The 27,376-nt window shown below is 47.6% G+C and overlaps 1 protein-coding gene across 1 annotated transcript in view; it reads right to left on the bottom strand.

Moving 5' to 3' along the window:
- LOC124788749 (tRNA dimethylallyltransferase-like) overlaps positions 1–27,376 on the bottom strand; it is a 501,805-nt gene that overhangs the window by 141,240 nt on the left and 333,189 nt on the right. The window lies entirely within an intron of this gene.

The following is a 27,376-nucleotide window of genomic DNA, read 5'->3' as shown; positions in this document are numbered from 1 at the left end:
AGACTGGGTTGTGCTATATTTGCTACACGTTGCGGTATGCAGTTAACAGCAGAATAACGAGGAATTTTTGGCAGTTTGGCACCTGGTGGAGGAGTGTACAGTAAAGTGCTGTGAAACGCGTTAAAAACGTCGGCCCCAGGCTAACGAGAACGCTAACTTGTTTGGCGCCAGAAGAGAAAATATTTGTCCTTTCCCGTGTCCTAACCAGATCCTACGGAGAGGGTTATCGTTATAATAAAACTACCACGATTGATTACACGCTAGATCAGCTTCAGTGCGAGCGACAGTCACGGTTCGACACGAAACGAATACTTAAAGGTAAAGCCATCAACTTTCCTCCATCAAATTATAGTTCCCTGTAAGACTCGTATCATAATAGGTGCCCACATAACCTCTCTTCCATTCATTTCGTTATTTAGTAGATTTTTTTCGTTCGTTGGCGCGTCCCCGAAGATGGTAAATCTTTACTCGATCGATCCATAGGATCTTCAACAGTCTCCTGTAACACTTCACTTCAAAGCCTTTTAACCGTTTCATATTTTCTTCCAAGTAGTTCATATTTCATATGCTTACAAAGCTATGCTCCAAACATGGCTTTTCCATGAATCTGTTCCTCGTCTCAAGGGTTTTACTTGTAATGACCGAATCATGAAAGTCTCAAAAACAAAACAAAAAATCTAAGTACGAACATTAACTGATATTAGGTGTAAGCCTTATAACTTAGGTAGGGACGTACAGTGCAAGTCGCTTTCGTCAGTCCATTAATGGGTCACACGCACTAGGAAACCGCTCATTTCAAGCTCACTGATTGCGAATTCGAGGTTAAAAGCGACACAGTCACGTATTATGTACAAGCAAGCAACCCAAAACGCCGTATTAGAGGCCCTCAAACGCCAAGCAAGGCAGAGTTTGGCAGCAGAATTCGAGAGTTACAGCTAACAGCAGCAACCCTGTATGAACGAGCCTACAGCAGATCTTATGTAAGTGAACGTCAGACTCAGTTCACTTTGTGCACTAAGGAGGACTTACAAAAGCCTGTCTGTACGTACCTCTGGACTAGATTCACAGGTTTCCATCGTACATTTGTCTACAAGTACCAGTGTCTCTGTGACACTTTCATTGGTTCAAATGGCTCTGAGCACTATGAGACTTAACATCTGAGGTCATCAGTCCCCTTGAACTTAGAACTACTTAAACCTAACTAACCTAAGGACAGCATACACATCCATGCCCGAGGCAGGATTCGAACCTGCGACTGTAGCGGTCGCGCGGTTCCAGACTGAAGCGCCTAGAACCGCTTGGCCACAACGGCCGGCTGTTACTTTCATTGTGAGGAGTACCTGAGCCTAAGGATTCGATTACAACAGTAGAATCTAGCACTTCCATGGCTTGTGGTCTGTAGTACTGTATGTTACTGAGCCGTACCAAAGTTGTAGGCCCGGGTGGCCACATTTTCTAGTAGTCTCAGGAATGTTTTTGTAAACCAGCGTCTATTCTCTTCTGTGTGATCATTTATAACACGTGAAGAAGCAATAAAGAGAATACCAGTAAGCCACCTCAAGAGTCTCATTTCACCATCACCACCGTATCTACCTCCTTTAGCCTGACGTCCATGTCCTTCTGTACTACTTCCAACAGAGACCTGAAAAATCATCCCCGTTTCACTCCTGTACACAGACGCTGGTGAACTAAGAAAAGGATGACCAAAAATCCCGCGTCCCCTTTGATCTGAGTGCAAGCTTTCGAAACAAGTGCATCGCGACCCACATAGGGTTGCGACATACTTTTAAATATCTGCAACAGTTTTTTTTATTATTTTTTTTAAGAAGCCCCTTCTGCCCTGTGGAGTCCTCGTTTCCGAGATAGCAACATTCGTCTACCTATCTAACTATGTTTAATATGTAGCCGCCACGTACATCCACCGACCGCGCACCCTAATTTCATTATGTTTACGCGCGTATTAAAGTCATCAGATAGCACAGGTTCCACTTCATTACGTACTCGACTCAATTCCTGTTCGCTGTAGGCAACCACTGACAAATCACCAGTAAACCGGACAATGCTGTTTTTCCGTACATTTCGAACGAGTCTTTCTTTCTTTTTCTTACGCCACAGTCTCGCAGAGTTCGCAGGGTCGGCGTGGTTACAACGGATTTGGCAGTGTTAGTGTTAGGAATGGCCGGATGCCCTTCCCGCCGCCACCCCGCACCCCGCAGGACGGAATCAGTGTACCCCAACTGCCTGCGTCTGGTGTAAAACGTGAAATAGTGCGGACGTGTTTCAAATGTCTGCGACGCGTGTAACTGAGGCGGAACGTGGGGACCAGCCCGGTATTCACCTAGTGGGATGTGGAAAACCGCCTAAAAACCACATCCAGGCTGGCCGGACACTGGCCCTCTTCGTTGATTTGCCGGGCGGATTCGATCCGGGGCCGGTGCGCCTACCTGAGTCCAGGAAGCAGTGCGTTAGCGCGCTCGGCTACCCTGGCGGGTATACATTTCGAACGAGTACCACATCAAAATAGCACTCTACGCTCATCACTGTCTCTTCAACGCTCAAATTAGATATCAATAGTGACAAAGAGCAAACCTGCCTTACACCCCTCCTTGTTATAACCCTTGTACCATTCCCTCGGTTCTGACACCTGCAGCCTGTTTCGTATGAATAGAATGGGCTATCCAGTGCATAAGAGTAAAATACATTTCATTGCATTGCACATCACCGGAAGCCGTCTCTGGATATATATTTTTGTGCAATTTATTACCAAAATTTATTGGGGTTTAAGGACAGCTCCTGTAGTCATAGTTTACTTTATTTACATCTACATTAGACTCAGCAAGCCAACTAACCGTGTGTGGCGAAGGGTACTTTTGTACCATTAACTGATCGCCCCCTTCCCTGTTCCACCCGCGAATGGCACGTGAGAGAATGATTGTCAATAAGCCTCTGAATTAGCTGTAACTTCTCGAATCATTTCGCGAGATGTATTTGGCAAGAAATAACATGTATTCCTGATCTTCCCGGAAGATATTCTCTCGAATAGTGCGCCTCTCCGTGATGTATCGTGCCTTTCTTGTAACGTTTGCCACTGGATTTTGCTGAGCATTTCTGTAAGCTCTCGCGCCGAGTAAACGATCCCGTATCTGCTCTTCGTTGGATCTTCTCTATCTGTTCTATCAGTCCTACCTCGTAAGGAACGCATATCGACCAACAATACTCAAAAATCAGTCGAACAAGCGCCTTATAAGCCACTTCCTTCCGGAATAAGTTACATTTCCTTACAATTCTTCCCACGAATCTCATTCCCGCATCTACTTTTCGTACTATTTGTTTTATGTGGTCATTTCACGCAAGGTCCCTCAGGAGAGTTATTCCTAGATGTTTTGTGGTAGATACTATTTCCAGCAGTTTTTCATCAGTACTGTAATAATACAGTGATGGATTTCTTTTCGTGTGTGTGCCCAATATGTTAGATTTATTTACGTTCAGAGACAACTGCCAAAGCCTGCATCATTCATTAATCCTCTATAGACCAGTCTGCAAATCGATGTCTTCTAGCAGCAGTTACTGTAGGCTTCGACCTCTACCCTTATGGTAGCCGAGTGTTTCAGTTAACATCTGCCAATTTGTAGAGTTTGCTCAATTTCGTAATGGCTGCTTCAATTCTTCTTGCACATCAAGAGATTCAGTACTGCGCGATATTTCAGGACAGCCTGCAAAGTAGGATCCACCTCCACAGCTCGGAGGATCAGCATACCTGGCTGCTATGCGGAGGGGCCGGGTTCGACTATCAGCGCTGCCAAGAACCTTCCTTTCATGGGAAGGAGTGGAGAAGGTTCCACTCAGCCTCGCGGTGCCGTCTGAGGAGTTACCAGAGTGAGAAATACTTGAGAAAGCCAACAAGGGCCGGGAAAGCTGTGTGCCGACCTCACCACTCCCAAAAAGAATCCACATGACGTCATGGTTCTGAGGACGACACGACGGTCGGTCGGTCCCGATTGCCCCGTCTCGTCCGGAACGCAGAAATCTGCTGCAAAGTAGGATAGAGGCGCTGGCAAAAGTGAAGCTGTGAGGGAGGGTCCTGACTCCTGTAAGAGCACTCACCACGAAAGACAAGGTACAGAGTTTGCGGCACGGTCCGGTACACACTTTTAATCGGCCTGGAAGTATAAAAATAGCATCGCTGCAGAGGCTCATTCTGGAAGCCTGTACCATATTATGATAAGTCAGCACCCTTTCTGAACCGATATACTAAGATATCAAAGTGCCCAGGAAAAGGCCTACTTTACTGGTACTGCTGCCGATATGTAATAAAATCGCCTCGTCTAGTTGCACTGTATTGAGCCTACGGGGTATAAGAAATAAAAAAATCAATTTTAACTCAGTGTAGAAACGACAGCATCTGTTTACTCTAAGTTGGGAGAAACGAAATAACGACTGTGAAATGATATGGCTATTACATGTAACAGCCGTTTCTCAACACCGATTAAGAGACAAGTACTGTGTGGAGTACCCGTGTTGCATCACAGAGCAGGCTGGGTTTCCAGGAAAACCAGAATCGCTTAACCCGGCAGGGAAAGGTGTGATGAGATACTTCAAGCAAAAGTTATAATAAATTCTACTTTTCGAACATGCTGTTTATCTTTGGGTTACCGAGTTCTTATCTCTCTGAGAATGGAGTAGATGTGCTACTGCTTTCTTACGTCAGTACGTTTCCGTTACTGATATGAAACAGCTCCATATCACGAACATGCACAAATATTTCTGCGTACGCAAAAATTGAGGTAGGAATCCGAAATTAAGATACGAATGCCTTCTATAGTGCCACATCAGTAAGTATCACTCGGTACCGCAGAGTTAATTTGCACCGCCTGCACCACAGTTAGTGAATAAACAGATGTACGAAAAAGATACGCCAGATCTTTATTTAATGATACAAACGGAGAAATTGTGCAGTTGACATGGTCAGGTACCAAATTTCAGCGTTTCACGTCTCTGTCACCTTTATATTTCAGTGGCCACTCTGCGATGCTTTCCTAATCATAACGTAACGTCTTCTCATTCATAACCAGTTCGCATTCTATTATGCTGTACAGGAAGTGCCGGCCGGGTGGCCGATCGGTTCTAGGCGTACAGTCTGGAACCGCGCGACCACTACGGTCGCAGGATCGAATCCTGCCTCGGGCATGGATGCGTGTGATGTCCTTAGGTTCGTTAAGTTTAAGTAGTTCTAAATTCTATGGGACTGATGACCTCAGAAGTTAAGTCCCACAGTGCTGAGAGCCATTTTGTACAGGAAGTAGTTTTCACAACGAATACTGTAACACAAAAACGAGCATAAACCCCATCTTTCCGGTCATTAAACGATCTTGCATACTTTTTTGGGCGTGTACACACACATGGAACATCTTGACTTTTCAAATGATCATAAAGCCATCAATAACAATATACCACAGGTCCAAATACACTGAACAATTTCGCTGGGATTCTATTTTATACCGCTGATCAAAACTTTGAGGTTTGTCTAAGGCATTGTAACTCAGTCAGAGACGCTAAATGACTTGGGATAGCATTTGAAATGAATGGTCAGTGCCCTGAAATGAGATTATAAGATGTACATCAACAAAGGTAAAGCAATTTATTCAAAATAAATCAGATGATGCTGAGGGAATTACATTAGGAACTGAGACAGTAAAAGTAGCAGACGAATTTTGCCATTTGGGGAACACAAGAACTGAAGATGGCAGAAGTAGAGAGAATATAAAATGTACTTCCAGAATGAGATTTTCACTCTGCAGCGGAGTGTGCACTGATATGAAACTTCCTGGCAGATTAAAACTGTGTGCCGGACCGAGACTCGAACTCGGGACCTTTGCATTTCGCGGGGAAGTGCTCTACAGTTTTAATCTGCCAGGAAGTTGCATCTCAGCGCACACTCCGCTGCAGAGTGAAAATCTCATTCTGGAAACATCCCCCAGGCTGTGGTTAAGCCATGTCTGCGCAATATCCTTTCTTCCAGGAGTGCTAGTTTTGCAAGGTTCGCAGAAGAGCTTCTGTGGAGTTTGGAAGGTAGGAAACGAGGTACTGGCAGGCGTAAAGCTGTGAGGACGGATCGTGAGTCGTGCTTGGGTAGCTCAAACGGTAGAGCACTTTCCCGCGAAAGGCAAAGGTCCCGAGTTCCAGTCTCGGTTCGGCACACAGTTTTAATCTACCAGGAAGTTTCATATAAAATGTAGTTTGGTAAAGGCAAGAAAAGCGTTTCTCAAGGAGAAAAATTTATTAAAATCGAATATAAATTAAGTATCAGGAAGTCTTTTCCGAAGTTATTCGTCTGGAATGTATCCTTGAAAGTAAGTGAATGGACGCTAAGCAGTTCAGACATGAAGATAATAGAATCTTTTTAAATGTGGTGCTACAGAACTATGCTAAACATTAGATGCTTAGGTCACGGAACTAATCAGGAGGTACTGAATAGAACTGAGGGGAAAGGAAATTTGTGCCACAACTTGACTAAAAGACGCGACCGGTCAATAGGGCACATTCTGAGACAACGACGAATCTTCATCTTCATCTGCACCTACATACATTCTCCGCAAGCCACCACATGGTGCGTGGACGAGGATACCTTGTACCAGTACTGGTCATTTACTTTCCTGTTCCACTCACGAATAGAGCGAGGGAGAAACGACTGTCTTTATGCCTCCGTAAAAACCCTAATTTCTCTTCTCTTCATAGTACTTGCGCAAAATGTGCGACTGCAGCAGCAGAATCGTTCTGAAATCATCTTCCAATGCCAGTTCTCTAAATTTCCGCAATAGTGCCCCGCGAAAAGAGAGTCGTTCTTCTTCCAGGGATTCCCATTTTAGTCGACAAAGCATCTCCGGAATATTTGCGTGCTGATCGAACCTACTGGTGCCCGCCGCGGTGGTCTAGCGGTTCTAGGCGCTCAGTCTGGAACCGCGCGACTGCTACGGTCGCAGGTTCGAATCCTGCCTCGGGCATGGATGTGTGTAATGTCCTTAGGTTAGTTAGGTTTAAGTAGTTCTAAGTTCTAGGGGACTGATGACCTCAGAAGTTAAGTCCCATAGTGCTCAGAGCCATTTGAACCATTTTTTTTTAACCTACTGGTAATGAATGTAGCACCTCGCTTCTGAACTGCTTCGATGTTGAGATTCTTCAGTTTCTCCCGGCGTATTTCTTGCTCTAACAGTCCACGGGTGTACTGCCGGTCGAAAGTGTCCAACGGGCACAATATTTCGGCGATCAGACATGTTGCCATCGTCAGATGCGCTGACGAACTGAGCTCCAGAGGGGGCGGGCGGCCGTCTTAAATCCCTTCCCCCTGCAAGGCGTTCTCTCCGTGGGTATAAACGAAGAAAACGGACACCGACCTGTATTTGCATGCAGATAGCTGCCACCACCCTTCGCAGAGGAATGGAGTGCTAAAAACACTGGTGCACAGGTCGCGTACCATCTCTGAAGCAGAGTGTCTGCCCCATGAGCTGGAACACCTCAAAACTGTATTCTGGAAAAACGGGTACTCGAAATGGCATATCAGACGCGCTCTCGGCCCCACCTCTACAGTACAGCGTGTGGAGACGAAAGAAGTCACGGTGGAAGAGACAGTCACTGCCAATATACCGTATACTGGCGCACTATCGGGGAAAATAGGACGAATATTGAGGAAACACCGAGTAGGAACAGTCTTTTGCACACCCAAATAGAACATGAGCATTATTGGGAAGTGTCAAAGACGATCTCGGTTTGTGGAAGGCCTTCATATACCAGATTCCGTGTCAGTGTGGGAAGAGTTATACTGGACAGACAGTGCGCACCTTCGAAGATCATTGCCGGGAACATCAGAGGCACGCTCTAACCCCAACAAGTCGGCGGTCGCAGAGTACTGTATCAACCGAGATTGTGACTACAACCTCCGCAGGGTATGGGAACCAGCATTGAGTCTAATTAAAAAGACGCTCAGCAAAAGAAACGAACGGGCGACTAGGGCAGACGAGGCAATTACACCGACGCCACCAAAGACGCCGACGCCAGCGTCTCAGCGACCGTTGACGCGCAGGTGCGGGCCGCGGAGAGAACGCCTCGCGAAGGGAGGGGATTTAATACGGCAGCCCGCCATCAGGAGCTCAGTTCGTCAGCGCACCTGACGATGGCGACATGTCTGATCGCCGAAATATTGTACCCGCTGGATACTATGGACCGGCGGTCCACCCGTGGACTGTTCGTGCTTCGATGTTATTCTAGTAATAGAGGAAAGTGTGGGGGATAAAAATTGCAGGAGGAGACCAACAGATGGGTCCTGTAAGCAGTTGCAGATGGAAGTGTGTTGCAGTAGTTACTCGAACATGAAGGGGCCTGCACAGAATGGATTTAGTTAGAGGGCTGGATCAAACCAATCTTCAGAATGACTACTACAAAACATGCAGGCCCCAGGAGTAGATAACATTCCATTAGAACTACTGACAGCCTTGGGAGAGAGAGTCCTGACAAAACTCTACCATGTCATGAGCAAATTGTATGAGACAGGCGAAATACCCTCAGACTTCAAGAAGAATATAATAATTCCAATCCCAAAGAAAGCAGGCGTTGACAGATGTGAAAATTACCGAACTATCAGTTTAATAAGTCACAGCTGCAAAATAATAACGCGAATTCTTTACAGACGAATGGAAAAACTGCTAGAAGCCGACCTCGGGGAAGATCAGTGTGGATTCCGTAGAAATATGGGAACACGTGAGGCAATACTGGCCCTACGACTTATTTTAGAAGCTAGATTAAGAAAACGAAAACCTACGTTTCTAGCATTTGTAGACTTAGAGAAGGCTTTTGACAATGTTGACTGGAATACTCTCTTTCAAATTCTAAAGGTGGCAGGGGTAAAATACAGGGAGCTAAAGGCTATTTACAATTTGTACAGTAACTAGATGGCAATTATAAGAGTTAAGGGGCATGAAAGGGAAGCAATGGTTGGGAATGGAGTGAGACAGGGTTGTAGCCTCTCCCCGATGTTATTCAATTTGTATACTGGGCTAGCAGCAAAGGAAACAAAAGCAAAATTCGGAGTAGGTATTAAAATCCATGGAGAAGAAATAAAAATTTTGGGGTTCGCCGATGACATTATAATTCTGTCAGAGACAGCAAAGGACTTGGAAGAGCAGTTGAACGGAATGGACAGTGTCTTGAAAGGAGGATATAAGATGAACATCAACTAAAGCAAAACGAGGATAATGGAATATAGTCGAATTAAGTCGGGTGATGGTGAGGGAATTAGATTAGGAAATGAGATACTTAAAGTGTCAGGAAGTCGTTTCTGAAAGTATTTCTATGGAGTGTAGCCATGTATGGAAGTGAAACATGGGACGATAAATAATTTGGACAAGAAGAGAATAGAAGCTTTCGAAATGTGGTGCTACAGAAGAATGCTGAAGATTAGATGGGTAGATCATATAACTAATGAGGAGGTGCTGAATAGGACTGGGGAGAAGTGGATTTTGTGGCACAACTTGACTAGAAGAAGGGTTCGGTTGGTAGGACATGTTCTGAGGCATCAAGGGATCACCAATTTAGTATTTGAGGGCAGCGTGGAGGGTAAAAATCGTAGAGGGAGACCAAGAGATGAATACACTAAGCAGATTCAAAAGGATGTAGGCTGCGGTACGTACTGGGAGATGAAGAAGCTTGCACAGGATAGAGTAGCACGGAGAGCTGCATCAAACCAGTCTCAGGACTGAAGACCACAACAACAACAACAACAATTACGTATACAAGAGCAACCTCTTTTGTGTGGCCCGACAGGTCAGTGTCACGCAATGCATGGTTGGTGCGGACTCGTCATACGAAGTGGAAACGTATAACGAAGTGTCACTATGCCTCGCCGACGTCACCCCGGGTGGAATATCGGCATGTGAGTGCGTTCGAACGGAGCAGAATGGTTGGTCTCCTGGAAGTAGGTCTGTCGTTCCGTGACACTGGGGCTCGTACATGACACGCTGCTTGAACACGGAGGCGTTTGTAGAACGAGTGGAGAGAAGAGACTGCGCACAGCGCCGGCAGGGTACTGGACGACACAATGTGGCCACAGCGCGCCATGATCGCCGTCTAGTTTGCTGGGCCGTGACGGACGTAACAGCTTCCTCCAGTGTTGACGCGACGTTGGAGCACTGCTACGGGTCTGGACATGACTGCGTCGACGATTCGACGCAGTTTTCTGCAATCTGGACCAGTGGCACGCATGCCATTGCGTCGGCTTTCAATGACCTGAACCCACCAATACCGCACACTAAAATGGGCACGTGAACCCTGACACTGGCGTTCTGAACAGCAAAATGTAGTGTTTTCGAACGAGTGCCGGTTCAAGATGATGATGATGTTTGATTTGTGGGGCGTTCAACTGCGCGGTCATCAGCGCCCGTACAAATTTCCAATTTTTACACAGTCCAATCTCGCAGCCTTTCACAAATGATGATGAAATCATGTAGACAGCACAAACACCCAGTCCCCAGGCGGAGAAAATCCCCAATACGGCCGGGAATCGAATCCGGGGCCCCGTGATCCAGAGGTGACAACGCTAGCCACTAGACCACGAGCTGCGGACTGCCGGTTCAACTTATCCCACAGTGTTCGACGCCGTCGTAGCGAACGCAATCAGGCAGACTGTATTGTTGAGCGGCATAGCGGACGAATGCCAAGTGTAATGGCTTGGGGCGCCATTGCCTATAACACGTGATCTCGGCTCCTACGTCTTGAGGGCAGTCTGAACAGATACCAAACATTAGGGAGATTTTACAGCCCGACGCACTGCCCAGCTGCAGGCCGCTCCGCATGCCATATTTCGACAGGATAACGCCCAAGTGCATGTGGCGAGGAATATGCAAGCCTTCTTCGACGAACGACGAGTATCACTGCTTTCCTGACCTGCCCGTTCGCCTGACACGTCGCCCATCGGACATGTTGGGATGTGGTCGGTCGCCAGCTTGTTCGTTCAGGTCCTCCTGAAGCCACAGCCGATGCTTTGTGGACGCGCCTACAAGCCGCGTGGCAGAGTATTCCCTAGCAGCACATTCAAGCGATCTTTAATTCCATGCCACTACTCCAAAATGAATTTCCACAGTCGTAGTGCATATGCAGATTTATAATACTAAGCATTTGTTTTTCCAAACAGTAGTGCACATGTCGAAGACCGCTGTAAATTTATTAACCAAAGTTCTAGGCGCGCAGTCCGGAACCGCGCGACTGCTACGTCGCAGGTTCGAATCCTGCCTCGGGCATGGATGTGTGTGATGTCCTTAGGTTAGTTAGGTTTAAGTAGTTCTAAGTTCTAGGGGACTGATGACCGCAGCTGTTAAGTCCCATAGTGCTCAGAGCCATTTTATTAACCAAAATTACAATCATTTCGTATGCTTTGGACGAACTTTGCAGGTTTTCCGTCTGAAGGATCGACTACAGCAACGAACTTTTTCCAGGCATCACCCTTCCAATTATGAAGCAAATGTGCAATTGCATATACCGCGTCACTTCGTTTTCGCCTTACAACCTCCATATTCTCACAAAACATAGCTTCGTCAGAGCCCATTTGATCCCGAGAGTCCGTCATTTTCCCCCTATCAGTGCTACAATACAACAGAGAGGCCGTGGACTCAACTTCCGTGCTACGTTGCAGCTTTACATCCCTGCCCGCTTCAGTAAGAAGGGACTGGTCGACGAGTAGGAAGCGACCGCAGCGTCATACTCGTGCAACTACAGCAGGAACGGAGGAAGGCATTGTAGCACTTACATACTCGCCTGGGTATGAGGACGTGTTAACGCGACAGCTTCCGGGACGGGGAAGTACGCTGGCCGCGAATCGAATCTGCTCGAGGGATTAACGACAAGGGTTCTGTTTGCCGGCCATCCTGGATGTGGTTCTTCGGCGGTTTTCCATGTCGCACTAGGTGAATAACAGGCTAGTTCCCCTGGCCCAACTCTGATACAGGTTACGCAAACATTTCACACACTTGCCCCAAGAACTTATATGCTACACTATTTCTGTCCTGGTTGGGGGGGCAGGGAATGATCTGGAGACTGATGACCTTAGCTGTTTGGTCTCCTTAAACGCTTTCTCATCAGCAACGCTGACGTAAGAACGGCGCCTTGGTTTCTGATGTACGCAACCCTCAATACAGGCCTTGTACTCGCTCCGTTTTTGAACTCTCGTCAGCAAGTGACACGCATCTGAGCCGACCGCCTCTTCGGTAGAGACAGGTGAACTCGGCCAGCGCAAAGGGCGAAAACGCGTCTCTACGCAGGGACGACGGCTCCTTGAGCGAGCTGTGCTGGCCGGGTGCGCCAACGGCAGCTGCGGCTCACCCGGCGTCCCGGGCGGCGTATCGCGACCGCACGGGATGGTCGCCCACGCTGCAGCGCGCAGACTCGCTCCCCGCACTCATTCATCGGCCGGCGCCGGAGAAAGCGGCCCCCAGTCCTTATGCAACTCGTCAGGCCGCGCGCAATTAAGCGACTGGCATTTGCCGGCGGCTCCCATTGCTAGCCGGCGTAATGGCGCGCGCTCTAGCCGGCTTATTACACACGTACTGCGCGGCGCCCTGGAACCGGCGCACACGGCCCGCATTCCGGCCGCCGTTTCGCGAAATCTTTACGAGCCTCCGACGCCGCCCAACGGCCTGTAATCGGCAGCCACAGATTTATTACCTCCCCTGCGTGCGCCTGCTGCCGCAATCGCCGATCCCTACTGCGGCCGTATCGCAGCCTCTTACCAGATCTAATGAACAGATAACGGAGGGTAGTTCGTGATAGGACGTGATGAACCGCGTGGAAGTAGGTCATGAAAACAATCGTGCGTCTCGACATAGTCTGGCGGGGTGTCTAGCCAGATTTAAGACTGCAACGCAAATTTCTCATCGGGCAGAATGCTGCGCGCTGTGGCTGATGCCTTGTACACTGCACAGGAGTTCCTCCCACTAATTATGAACTTTTCTCTGTACCGTCTGATTTATTCCTATACTCTCACAAACTTTTCCTTTATTCGCGTTTCATTAATTATTTTCTTCTGTACATTTTTTTAAGCAGCATTCAGTACACTATCTACTTCTGCATACGTAATCTGCATACTAAGCACACTTCATTAACTATCGTAATGTAACCATCTATCAAGGCAGTTACATCATGTCTCCCACCACTCAGTTTGCAGCTAATCATATATCTACTATATGTGTATGATGTCACATATTTAGTGGGATTATGGAGAGTGTTATTCGTGTGGTTGTAAAGATTGAATTGTGTATTGAAATGGGTTTTCTTTCGTGTCTGTTTCATGTAGAGGGGGAACGCCGTAACGGTTTTAGGCGCTACAGTCTGGAACCGCGCGACCGCTACGGTCGCAGGTTCGAATTCTGCCTCGGGCATGGGTGTGTGTGATGTCCTTAGGTTAGTTAGGTTTAAGTAGTTCTAAGTTCTAGGGGAGTGATGACCTCAGACGTTGAGTCCCATAGTGCTCAGAGCCCTTTTTTTTTTAGTGCTGTAACACGACATTGACGGCATCTTCGGCGTTGCTGCCAAGCAGAAATTTGAACAATGTTATACATCACGCGAAGGGAACCGCGCGGAATAAGATTCTATCGGCGTGTGTTATCGTGCTCTGATTTACATAAGAAATCAAGCGCTTGTCTGTAACAAACATAAAAATGAGTGCTCAATTTTGTAAATAAAAGTTGTTATGGTGACTAGCTGGTTCTCGCTTGGACTTCAAGCGACTGACAACGCTGTTAATGTAAAGCATACTTTGCAATAAAATACATTGGCGGAAGTGGTAAATTATTTATCCATCAAGATTTTTTAAGTGAATGTCTGTGTGGGAGTAATAGATAGAATCTGAATCTGATTTCATCTTGAGAAATTGATTTTTTTATGATCAAGCCTGGTGAAAAATTTTTGACTTGTTGAAGCTGAAGTGGGTCGTCGATCGATACTTACAAGCAAGAGTACAGTTAATACCTCTATCATTAATCTGTAGGACGCCACGGAACTTTTATAGAACTGCTGATACGATAATGATTGTAAATTTTCTCTCTCTCTCTACTTCCGAGCCTGTGTTTTGTAACTGTTTCACTGAAATAATTCAAATTCGTTGTCGAGTTCCTCAAATGAACTAAAGTCTTCGGTCCACTTGAATTACTGTACATACCTGATTGAAAGTTGTCGTCAACTGGATATTATGTACGACATTAACTGAAGATGTATGTTGAAATAATAACATGAAAAGGGGTGTGGCGCCGCAGTACCCACATCGGTGTGGTAGGAAGAGTTTAAATGGAGGGAGGGTGGAGGCCCGAGAGAGAGGGCCAGATGCCCACACTTAGATTGTGTGATAAAAAATAACCTCTCACGAATAAAACGTTAAACTGTATCATCCGTTGAGGCATTGTCTCTCAACGCCGTTAGCAGTGTGGCATGAAGGTTGAAAGACCGCTGCAGAGGGCTAAAATTGGGCAGTCCAACAAGATGTGGACGACAGTAAAGTGGGAACCACAGCGATACTGAGGTGGGTTCTCGCGAAGGAGGAGGTGACCATGAGTTTGCCAAGTATGGCCGATGTGCAGCGGGCAAAGGGGAACGGAGTCCCCGCCAGTGGCTCGTATGAATGACCGCCACACATTCGTGTCTCCTTGATAGTACGGAGTTTATTTGGTGTGCTGAGAGGCCCGCCATTTAGTATCCCAGATCCCGAAAACTTTACGGCATGAGACCGATCGGAGATCAGTCTCCGGCGGGCGGATTTCCAGAATCGGTTTACCGGTAGCCTGTTTAGCCAGCGTGCCATCAAGTTCATTGCCAGGATTCCGACACGTCCTGGGGTCCAAATGAAAAACACTGAACGTTCTGTGTTTCCGAGGGCATAAAGAGACTACTGGATAGTCATTACCACATGATGGCGAGGGAAGCACTGGTCGAGAACCTGTAGGCTGCGTACGGAGTCACTACAGATGACGAAGGAGTCACCTGCACACGAGCGGATATGCTGAAGAGAGCGATAGATGGCTACCAACTCTGCGGTGAAAATACTGCAGCCATCAGGCAAGGAGCGCTGTTCAGTATGTTCCACTCTCAAACAGAGCGAGATAAAAACCACTGTATATACGCTTCCGAACAAGCCCTAATTTCTCTCGTCTTCGTGATCCTCACGCGGAACATACGCAGGCAGCAGTAGAATCGTTCTGCAGTTACTCGCACATGCCGGTTCTCTAAATTTTCTCAGTAGTTTTTCGCGAAAAGAACATCGTATTCTCACCAGGGTTTCTCATTTGAGTTTTCGGAGCATTTCCCAAATAGTTACATCTTGATTGAAGCAACCGGTAACAAATCTAGCAGCCGGCTTCTAAATTGCTTCGATGTTTTCCTTTACTCCGACCTGGTAAGGGTCCCAAAACTCGATCATTACTCAAGGAAGTGTCGCAGCAGTGTTCCGTACGCTATTTCCTTTATAGATGAACTACCCTTTCCTAAAATACTCACAATAAGCTCAAGTCGACCATTCGCCTTACCTACCGCCGTCCTTATGATCTCACTCCATTTCATATCGCTTTGCCATTCTTAACCCAACGTAAACTGGCACAACGGCTTGCATTTGTCGCCAAGCACCAGGGATGGACACTGGAAGTATGGCGTAACGCGATACGGTCGGGCGAATCACGATGTCAACTGCACCATGCCGACTGGACGCACTGTGTGTGGCGCAGATCACATGAATCGATGGATCCCGCCTACCAAGGCTGCGGTCTCTCTTTTGTAGTCTGGGCTGCATTTTCCTGGTAGGGGATGGGCCCGTTAGGTGTTCTGTAAGGGACTTGAATAGTCTGCGGAATGTTTACCTGCTCGAGGATCACTCCACCCACTTTTGGCCTTCGAACACCCTGACGGTTGCGTGGTGTTTCAAGATGATAACACGACTCACATCGCTCTCACGTCACCCGGAAATGGTTCCAAGAACAGGCAAGTGAGGTCCAAAGACTGATATGGATACCCCGGAGCCCAGTTTCGAACGCCATCGAGCGTACCTGGACGTCATGGAACCCAGGCCCAGTGCCATGGATTCTACATCCACGAACAGACTAGAAATGGCTGCCGCTCTGCAAACGATCTGGTTGTCTGCTGCTTCAAGAGGAGTACCAGACTTGGAGACTCACTTCCACGTCGTCTCACTGTAATCTGCACGGGCAGAGGAGACACCAAGCGATATTAGGTGCCTATCTCATGACATTTTCTACGTCAGTGTAAGGTAACACTACTAAGTGCTTTATTGCGGACTCATCTTTCATTAGCAGACACATACAGATATGAAAATAAATCTTCCTTTCCCTATCACGATTTAAAATGCCTGTTCAAGGAAGGGAAGCACGAAGAAGACATGGTCGAATGTCGACATACTTTCGTACACTTACAGACTATCGGCAGGTAAGTGAACGACAAGAGTTGCAATTCGCTGTGACAGGTTGAACGGCCACCAAAGTGAATTGGCGTTTTTCGTGTTTAGAGTTGCAATCAGACCTCGTAGGGCTTATATTGAGCGTGAAAAGAGACAGACGTTGAGTGATCTTTGCGAAGAACACAGCGATGCCACATTTCGACTTGAGGCAGTATTATCAGCACCTGACAGCCTTTGAAAGTGACCTCATTGTGGGTCTCTATGCGGCCGGCTGGTCGAATCAGACAATATCCACATTTGTGGAGCACCGGATGTGACAGTGGCCCGATGGTGGATTGCATGGGAACGTGAGGGCATGCATACTCGTCAATCAGGTTCTCTCCGACCATCGCAAGGCCGGACTGCCATATTTTGCACCAGGCACATCGTAATCTCTCCACATCTGTGCCTGCCATCCGAGAACAAGTAATGGACACGCATCAGCATTTTGTGTCTTCCCGCACCAATGGTCGGAGCTAGCAGCAGCCTGACTAGGGAATTACTGTCCCATGAATGTGCTGCCGTTAACACCACGAACGAACGTCTGCAGCTGAAGACGTTCCGTAACATGAAGCATGAACTACTGATGAATGGTGTGGCACATCGTCCAGCTATGAACTGCGATTGTGCACTGCCTTAAATGACCCTCGTCGCCGAGTAAGACACGATCTTGGGAGACGTCCCTTTCTTCCAATGTTTTGGAGAGGCACAGCATCGTGTTACCATTTCTCAACAAGAAAATGGTCCTCTACAGGTGGCACTTGTCTCTAAGAGCCTCTGGTCGGCCAGTTTATGACTTTTGTCCCTTATAGAACGTTTTAGAGACCAGCTCGGACGTCAACGCTGTCCCAGTGCAAATATCCAGGATATCAAGGACTGGTGGCAACAGTTGCGCACCAGTTTGCCTCAAGAGATGATACCGCGGCTTTACGACATCCTTTCAAACCGAATCACAGCATGCATCCAGGACAGAGGGTATGCACCGTCATAATGATGAATGGGCTCATATTACGAAGTTATCTGTCAATTTGACTCAATTTTGTTATCATTGAGATAACGTCACATACTCTTCCGACCCATGAGGCTTGATCTTTTTTCCTTCTTTCCTTTTGCGTTCTTCTCTTTTTTTGTGGAGTATAATGTCGAGACAGTTACGATGGGCCAACCAAAGCATATCCAGAATGTGTAAGTAAATCGAGGTGTTATAGCAGAGGATGTGGACGTACGAAGTAGTTTTTGACATTAATAGCTATCGAACTATGACGATGACTTTCTCGTCTTTTAATGGAATTGTATACGTTTACTGTGACAATGAAAAGAGTCTTCGAAGAGGCCTTTAACTACATAGCATGTATGGAAGCTGATCAAACAGTGACACGAGACCAGCACAGCAAACAACAAATAATACAATTATATTTTTGTGATTTATCACAAACTCAGAACTGTAAATAGTAAGATAACTTAATTGTGCTGTCACAAAATACTACAAGTCTCATAACAAAACATGTATAGTTACACAAGTTTCTTCTGTTTTACATACCACTGATATTGTCTAATATGAACAGATGAAACATGTTAGGTTAGAAACAAAATAAACATTCAGTTGCAAAAGACGAACAATATTTTTTTTCTTTTCTATATGATAAACATAATTAAAAGCGAAGGCGTTCAAAGAAGCATTCCTCTCTACAACTCCTCTCGCTAGCCACACCCACTTCATTCACATCCTCCAACTCCGTATTTTAATATAATCCAAGCTAATGTCTGCATCATTTAATTACTGCGCTCCTTACTTCTAAACTGGAAGAAAGTGGAAGACTTCAGGTTGACAGTGTTCTGTGCCCAACCATTGCCACTAATAGTAATAATAATACTGCGTAGACCACTACTACTAGTATTTTCATGATCTACTTAAACACAGGTGATGTCACACAGTTTTACTGTCACTGATGTGCGGTACAAAGTGCGAAGCATGTGTGTAACGGGAGAAATGTGTGAGGAAGATGTTGCTCATAAATTCACTTCACAATCTGTAATATCCGCTGTATTGTGACATGCCTTAACGCTAGTATTTGAAAATCTGTAGTGAGTCGTAAATTTTGTAATCACTATTACAGTCTTACGAAACAATGATAGTAGTAATCATCTTTCAAGAATAATTTAGTGGCCGAAACATTATCAGACCCTTTTGTTTTTACTCCTCAGCAAATTTCATTTTAGCCCTCAGGCGGTAATCCGCTGGTTGGGAACCAACGCCTTACAGAATTACACTGCAAAAAAATGGTTCAAATGGCTCTGAGCACTACGCGACTCAACATCTTAGGTCATAAGTCCCCTAGAACGTAGAACTACTTAAACCTAACTAACCTAAGGACATCACACACACCCATGCCCGAGGCAGGAATCGAACCTGCGACCGTAGCAGCCTCGCGGTTCCAGACTGCAGCGCCAGAACCGCACGGCCACCGCGGCCGGCAATTACATTGCACATATTTCGGAGAAATATATACTTATATGGATATGGTGTCTGTGCTTATGGATATGTCCGAAAGAACAGACACCATTGATGACCTGCAGCCGTCTAGAACGAAATTAGAATTATACACTCCTGGAAATGGAAAAAAGAACACATTGACACCGGTGTGTCAGACCCACCATACTTGCTCCGGACACTGCGAGAGGGCTGTACAAGCAATGATCACACGCACGGCACAGCGGACACACCAGGAACCGCGGTGTAGGCCGTCGAATGGCGCTAGCTGCGCAGCATTTGTGCACCGCCGCCGTCAGTGTCAGCCAGTTTGCCGTGGCATACGGAGCTCCATCGCAGTCTTTAACACTGGTAGCATGCCGCGACAGCGTGGACATGAACCGTATGTGCAGTTGACGGACTTTGAGCGAGGGCGTATAGTGGGCATGCGGGAGGCCGGGTGGACGTACCGCCGAATTGCTCAACACGTGGGGCGTGAGGTCTCCACAGTACATCGATGTTGTCGCCAGTGGTCGGCGGAAGGTGCACGTGCCCGTCGACCTGGGACCGGACCGCAGCGACGCACGGATGCACGCCAAGACCGTAGGATCCTACGCAGTGCCGTAGGGGACCGCACCGCCACTTCCCAGCAAATTAGGGACACTGTTGCTCCTGGGGTATCGGCGAGGACCATTCGCAACCGTCTCCATGAAGCTGGGCTACGGTCCCGCACACCGTTAGGCCGTCTTCCGCTCACGCCCCAACATCGTGCAGCCCGCCTCCAGTGGTGTCGCGACAGGCGTGAATGGAGGGACGAATGGAGACGTGTCGTCTTCAGCGATGAGAGTCGCTTCTGCCTTGGTGCCAACGATGGTCGTATGCGTGTTTGGCGCCGTGCAGGTGAGCGCCACAATCAGGACTGCATACGACCGAGGCACACAGGGCCAACACCCGGCATCACGGTGTGGGGAGCGATCTCCTACACTGGCCGTACACCACTGGTGATCGTCGAGGGGACACTGAATAGTGCACGGTACATCCAAACCGTCATCGAACCCATCGTTCTACCATTCCTAGACCGGCAAGGGAACTTGCTGTTCCAACAGGACAATGCACGTCTGCATGTATCCCGAGCCACCCAACGTGCTCTAGAAGGTGTAAGTCAACTACCCTGGCCAGCAAGATCTCCGGATCTGTCCCCCATTGAGCATGTTTGGGACTGGATGAAGCGTCGTCTCACGCGGTCTGCACGTCCAGCACGAACGCTGGTCCAACTGAGGCGCCAGGTGGAAATGGTATGGCAAGCCGTTCCACAGGACTACATCCAGCATCTCTACGATCGTCTCCATGGGAGAATAGCAGCCTGCATTGCTGCGAAAGGTGGATATACACTGTACTAGTGCCGACATTGTGCATGCTCTGTTGCCTGTGTCTATGTGCCTGTGGTTCTGTCAGTGTGATCATGTGATGTATCTGACCCCAGGAATGTGTCAATAAAGTTTCCCCTTCCTGGGACAATGAATTCACGGTGTTCTTATTTCAATTTCCAGGAGTGTATATTAATAACTTCAGCTGCTAACGGGCGTTCATATATATCAACGGGGATAGGTGAAAAGTGAAAATGTATGCCCTGACCGGGACTCGAACCCGGGATCTCCTGCTTACATAGCAGACCCTCTATCCATCTGAGCCATCTAGGGCACTGAGGATAGTGCGACTGCAGGGACTATCACGAGCACACCTCCCGCGAGACCCACATTCTCACCTTACACGGCCACACACTAAATTCGTAGTGTCCCTACACAACACACTCATTACTCATGGAAGACATTCTTACAAAGTCCTGTAAGAGTTCGGGCAATATGTGTGCATCCGCACAGAAGAGGAAGGTCATGGCCGGTATTGCCAGAACTATGTACGTATATGGACATGCTGTCTGTTCTTTCGGACATGTGCCCTCGGTGGCTCAGATGGACAGAGCGTCTGCCATGAAAGCAGGAGATCCCGGGCTCGAGTCCCGCTCGGGGTACACATTTTCACCTGTCCCCGTTGATATATATCGACGCCCATCAGCAGCCGAAGGTATTAATATATAATTCTAATTATTTCGGAGAAAGGTCAACGGCCTTGTCGCAGTGGTAACACCCGTTCACGTCAGATCACCGAAGTTAAGCGCTGTTGGGCTCGGCTAGCACCGTCCAGGTCTGTGGTGCGTTATTGGCAAACGGTGTGCACTCAGCCCTTGTCAGGACAATTCAGGAGCTACTTGACTAAGATGCAGCGGCTCCTGTCACGAAAAGAGGCAACGGTCGGGAGAAAGGAGTGCTGACGACATGCCCCTCCATATCCGCATCCAGTGACGGCTACCTTCTGAGGATGACACGGCGGTCGGTCGGTACTGTTGATCCTTCCGAGGTCTGTTCGGAGGGAGAGAGGACAGCGTTTATTTAGGAAAAAGCCATGGTCCAATGACGAAAGGACGATACAAAAAATTGAGCTTGACGGGATTAACAATAGCGCACTGTTCAACGGTGAGATGACGCACCAGTTTGCACCGCTTGCGGCGTGTCACTGTCCAGTTCATATATTTCAACCCATCATGTTTCGTATTCCTACTGTACACCTCCACCACTTCTCCTCCTCTTCAATAAAATTCTCCTCGCAAAAAATCCGGCTACCACTGAGTCGGAAACAACTGATCCACAGTGCGTTAGCGATCTCGCGTCCTATCTCTGCACTGAGACAATATTCCAGCAGCAACAGCAGGCACGTCAACAATAACAACAACAAACAGTGGAACAATGCGCTGTGTTGAACCAGTGACCTGTCCTCGCCGGAATATAAATATATACATACATATATGCCGGCGGCTCACAGCGTTCCTGAGATAAGCGCGCCCCCTTTTCCGGGAAGAGGGGCAGAGTTCGGCGGGCGATTGATAGCGCGTTTCGTGGAAGCGACGGCAGCTAATGCCGCGTTATCAGGCGGAAACGTAGCCCTGGCCTGTGGCAGTGTGGCATGGGGCGAGCGGCGGCAGTGCACGGCGGCGCCAGGTCGTACGTCGTCGTGTATTACAGGGGGTAACGCCCCGGGCCAGCCGCCGCCGCCTGTTGGCGGAACCGCTCGCTTCACGGCTCTCGCCGGCTCAGGTGTCGTCTGGAGCAGGGCTGTCCACGACCTGTCTCCTCCCAAGTCTCGCTGGGGCCTGTCAAACTGTTAGGCTGGTCGTCTAGGGGGAGCGACTAAGGGCCACTAAGGGAACAGACGAACAGCGCCCATAACAAGCGACTAATCGACGTGGCTATTGGCGACAATAGGGAATTAGTGATCGATACGCAAGGAATGGTATCAGTGAATGTGATCCAGTGGTTCCCAACCTTTCTGAGACAATTATCCCCCCTCCCCCTCCCGAGTGAAAATTGATTTAGCTTGCCACTCCTCCCTCTTCGCCAAGATTAATATTGGCACATTGGCGCGTAACTAAATTTAGGAATGAAAAAGAATTTTTTTTTAACACATTCACCTTTAAAATTATGTGCAGTCTCACTGATGTGGGCACCTGTCAAAAGCCGGAATAACCACCTTTCGCAGCACGGACGCGCAAGAGAGGTGTCACTGAGGTTCTGGAAGGTACCGACAGGGATGCGGAGCTAGGCCGACTCCAGTGCCGTCGCCCGGTCGAGGTTCAGCTATGCTATCTTTCTCGGTTGACAATACACGGTGCGAACAGCCTGGTCGAGGTGGTCCCACATGTTCTCGACTGGGTTTCAATCCAGGGGCTTTGTTGACCAGCCGAGTACGATAAATTTATCCTGCTGCTCTTCGAACCACGCACGTACACTGTGAGTTGTTTGACACGTATTTTCCTGCTGGTAGATTCCATTATGCTGAGAAAAATTAAACTGCGTGTAGGAGTGGACATGGTCCCCACCGATAGACGCATACTTGTGTTGATCCACTGTGCCTTCTAGAATGACGAGATCACCCAGCGAATGCCACGAGAACATTCCCCAGACCCTAATGTTCCCTCCTCTGGCCTGCACCCTTCCGACGGTTGTCGCAGGTTGTTTGCCCTCAGATATTTCACGCCCTACACGCCAGAGGCCATCCGTCATCTGAAAACGCCACCTGTCGCCACTCGGTATTCCCGTGCAAATTCCTGCCGTTGTCGCCAATGAACCAGGCGTCTGCTGCAGAGGCCGATATGCAGCAGCGTTCGCTGAAGAGTAATTCAGCTGACGCTGTTCCTAGCCCCGTAGTTCATCTGGGAGACTTGCTGCTTAACAACTGCATATCTTTTGGCCCGTAAACATCTCCACAGCCGTCGTTAACCTCTCATTTACAGCCCGTGGTGCACCACATATGCCTCGGCGCCAGTTCTGGATTGCAATTGGCGACACTTTTCCATCACGGTATACTTTAACCACTGCAGCAAGCGAACAGCTTACAAGCTTAGCCACTCCTGAAGTGCTTCCACCCTTGACCCGAATGCCAAAGATCATGTCATTTTGGAAGTCAGATAAATCGCCCTGTTTTCGCAGTACGACAACGACTGCACTGTTTTACGAGTCCCCTAGACACGTTTTATACAGCCTCCAGTTCTAGTGCTGCCACCTGCCGTCTACGCGACTCCGACGCGGGTATATAAGCACCGACATGTAGGCAACGGATTAGTGTCGCATTCATGATATCCGACGTGAGTGCGATAAATGAACTGTTAACTATGGCGACGTTGTTACCTAATGCGTCCCAACATGGCCAACGTGCTGTTATTCTTTTCTTGAATGCCGAAAAATAGAGCCGGCCAGTGTGGCCACGCGGTTAAAGGCGCTTCAGTCTGGAATCGCCTCCGGCATGGATGTGTGTGATGTCCTTAGGTTAGTTAGGTTTAAGTAGTTCTAAGTTCTAGGGGACTGATGACCTCAGATGTTAAGTCCCATAGTGCTCAGAGCCATTTGAACCATTTGACCCGAAAAATAGACACCGGTAGATATCCATCGGAGACTGAAGAACGTGTGTGAGGCAGCATGTCTTTCGAAAGCCACCGCTGCGGAATGGTGCGCCTAGTTCTGTGCTTGTCGTGATTCGACGCAAGACGCCAGTCGATCCGGAAGGTTGGCCTCATTCATTACGGACAACAAAAAGCGGGCGGTTGATGATGCGATTACGGCAGGAGTGCATAATCATTCGTGCTTTAGCAAAAGATGTCGGAATCACTTTCGGTAGGGTGCAACATATTATCCGGCAGGAGTGAGCTTATTGTTACGTCTACAGCCAATGGATACCCTGGGAGTTGAATGCCGAACAAAAAGCAAACCGGATTGCTGTTTTACCTGAAGATCTGATTCGTTTCGGTGTTGAAAACAACACGCTTCTTGAGCCATGTGCTGGAAAGGTGACGCTCCCCCTGTTCTTTGATTATTTACCAGGGCCCACTGCTTATTGATTTCAAGGAATCTAACGTCTATATCCCCGGGTAACGGTACTGCGCAACGCTGAGTAAATTATGACAAGCAAATCAGGCAAAACGTCCAGGAACGTTCTGCTTTATTACAACGCACGTCCACTTATTGCGGCAACTCAAGTGTGAGACACTCGAACACGTGTCTTGTAGTTCTGATCTCTCCCCATGCTTTTATCACGCCTTCGGTCCCTTAAAAAAGGCCTTGAAGAGTCGACGATTATTATCGGACGAGGGTGTGCAGTAGGCAGTTATGGTCTACCTCACGCAGGACACTGTGCTTTACCAAACGGTTATCTTCACCCTGGTGCGTTGGTGAGATAAGGGTCTCAAGGCTCACGGCGATTTTGCCTGTTTGACATACCGATCCTGGACTGTGCGGCCTTCAAACGGTAACATTTTTATCACCCCTTAGGAACCATGAACCAATGACAAAATTGGTATTGCTTATTACTAAGAAGTTTCTTTTATAGACCGGGCGAGGTGGCGCAGTGGTTAGACACTGGACTCGCATTCGGGAGAACGACGATTCAATCCCGCGTCCGGCCATCCTGATTTAGGTTTTCCGTGATTTCCCTAAATCGCTCCTGGCAAATGCCGGGATGGTTCCTTTGAAAAGGCACGGCCGACTTCCTTCCCCATCCTTCCCTAATCCGATGAGACGGATGACCTCACTGTCTGATCTCCTTCCCCAAAACAACCCAACCCAACTCTTTTATAGAACGATGGAGCAATTCTCAGTGCATCGCGACTGCTACCTACCATTCCTCACGAAAGAAAGCTGACTGTGCATACTGTGGGTAGACACTTGTTACAAAACACGCTTCCTCAGCACCACTCCTCTCCCTAGTGACGCTTGCTTCGCCATACGCTGCGCCTCCACTTAAAACCAACCAAGTTAAAATGTGTGCACTAAACTTGCACTGTTTGCAAATCACTTTATTGCTGGGCTCCTTACTTCTGAAATGTAATAAATTGGAAGACTTCAGGTTGCCAATGCTTTGTGTCTGACCACGGCCATTAATAATAATCTACTTCTTTTTCTTACCCCTTTGTATCGCATCGGTGCAGGGACGACATGGTTAATTTAATGGGTTTCCGAATACCCTTCCTGTTGCCAACCCGTTACCCCCTGGGGATGGAACAGGTGAAATCAACTGTCTGCGTATAGTGTTATTCACATGAAAGTGATCGAAAGTTTTCTAAATGTGTGCGAATGGTGTAACTGAGGTGGAAAGTGGGTACTAGGCAGTTAGCCACCTAGTAATATATGGGAACCCGCCCAAAAGCCACATTCAAGCTGGCCAACACGCCGATCCTCGTCGTTAATCCGGCTGGATGATTCCATCTAGGGCCGGCGCACCTCACAATACCAGAAGTAGCTCTTTAACACGCACGGCTATACGTGCGGATACTGCCCATAATAATAACAACAACAACAACAATAATAACAATAATAATAATAATAATGTGCATGCCTCACAGCAGTGTAGTACGCATTACAAAGTTACTTTTGTGCTGTGACTTACTTCGTTTATTGTTTCCAAGTGAATAATAAAGCAATTTCTGGACTACCTACAACTCCGAGAAGTCATTTTCATGACACATTTAAGCATATGTGATATACAGGGTGTTACAAAAAGGTACGGCCAAACTTTCAGGAAACATTCCTCACACACAAATAAAGAAAAGATGTTATGTGGACATGTGTTCGGAAACACTTAATTTCCATGTTAGAGCTCATTTTAGTTTCGTCAGTATGTACTGTACTTCCTCGATTCACCGCCATGATTTCATACGGGATACTCTACCTGTGCTGCTAGAACATGTGCTTTTACAAGTACGACACAACATGTGGCTCATGCACGATGGAGCTCCTGCACATTTCAGTCGAAGTATTCGTACGCTTCTCAACAACAGATTCGGTGACCGATGGATTGGTAGAGGCGGACCAATTCCATGGCCTCCACGCTCTCTTGATCTCAACCCTCTTGACTTTCATTTATGGGGGCATTTGAAAGCTCTTGTCTACGCAATCCCGGTACCAAATGTAGAGACTCTTCGTGCTCGTATTGTGGACGGCTGTGATACAATACGCCATTCTCCAGGGCTGCATCAGCGCATCAGGGATTCCATGCGACGGAGGGTGGATGCATGTATCCTCGCTGACGGAGGACATTTTGAACATTTCCTGTAACAAAGTGTTTGAAGTCACGCTGGTACGTTCTGTTGCTGTGTGTTTCCGTTCCATGATTAATGTGATTTGAAGAGAAGTAATAAAATGAGCTCTAACATGGAAAGTAAGCGTTTCCGGACGCATGTCCACATAACATATTTTCTTTCTTTGTGTGTGAGGAATGTTTCCTGAAAGTTTGGCCGTACCTTCTTGTAACACCCTGTATATTCCTCAGTCTGACTGATTTATTCATTGATTGATTGAGGGAGTTATGGGACTAAACGGCGGGGTCAACAGTTCCGCAATTCCAGAGGTACACACGGAAGAGAGAGTCCGCTAAAAGTGCACGCATCCAGTCAGGAATCAAACTACAAAAATGAGGAAGTTAAAACACACGCAGGAAAGGTATAGAACAGTAGCCCAAATTTAAAAATTGGGGAAACACAGAGATAAAAGAGCGGTCTTTGCAAGAGGGGGGTGATCATGGGTCCCAGACCGAGAAAACATGTAAGAGGCCTAAACCATAAATCACGCAGCCCCTGGTCCAGGAGTAAAGCAGAATTTTATTTCTGACAACTTAAACAGCTTTCATGGAGTAAACTGAGGACCCGTTAACCTATCCGTGAATCGTCTGCTAATATTAAATTTAAGGAATCTGAAAGACTATACTTACTACTACGGGCCAAAAGAAGGGGACATTCCACTAATATATGGAATACCGTCAGTCTGGCTCCACAACCACATTGTGGGGGTAGTTTGTTACGCAAGAGGAAACAATGAGTCAGCCTGGTACGA

The sequence above is a fragment of the Schistocerca piceifrons genome, chromosome 3, assembly GCF_021461385.2.
Source record: "Schistocerca piceifrons isolate TAMUIC-IGC-003096 chromosome 3, iqSchPice1.1, whole genome shotgun sequence".
In the NCBI taxonomy this organism is placed as follows: domain Eukaryota; kingdom Metazoa; phylum Arthropoda; class Insecta; order Orthoptera; family Acrididae; genus Schistocerca; species Schistocerca piceifrons.
The sequence above is the reverse complement of the archived record's forward strand: the minus strand, read 5'-3'. Positions and strand labels throughout refer to the sequence as shown.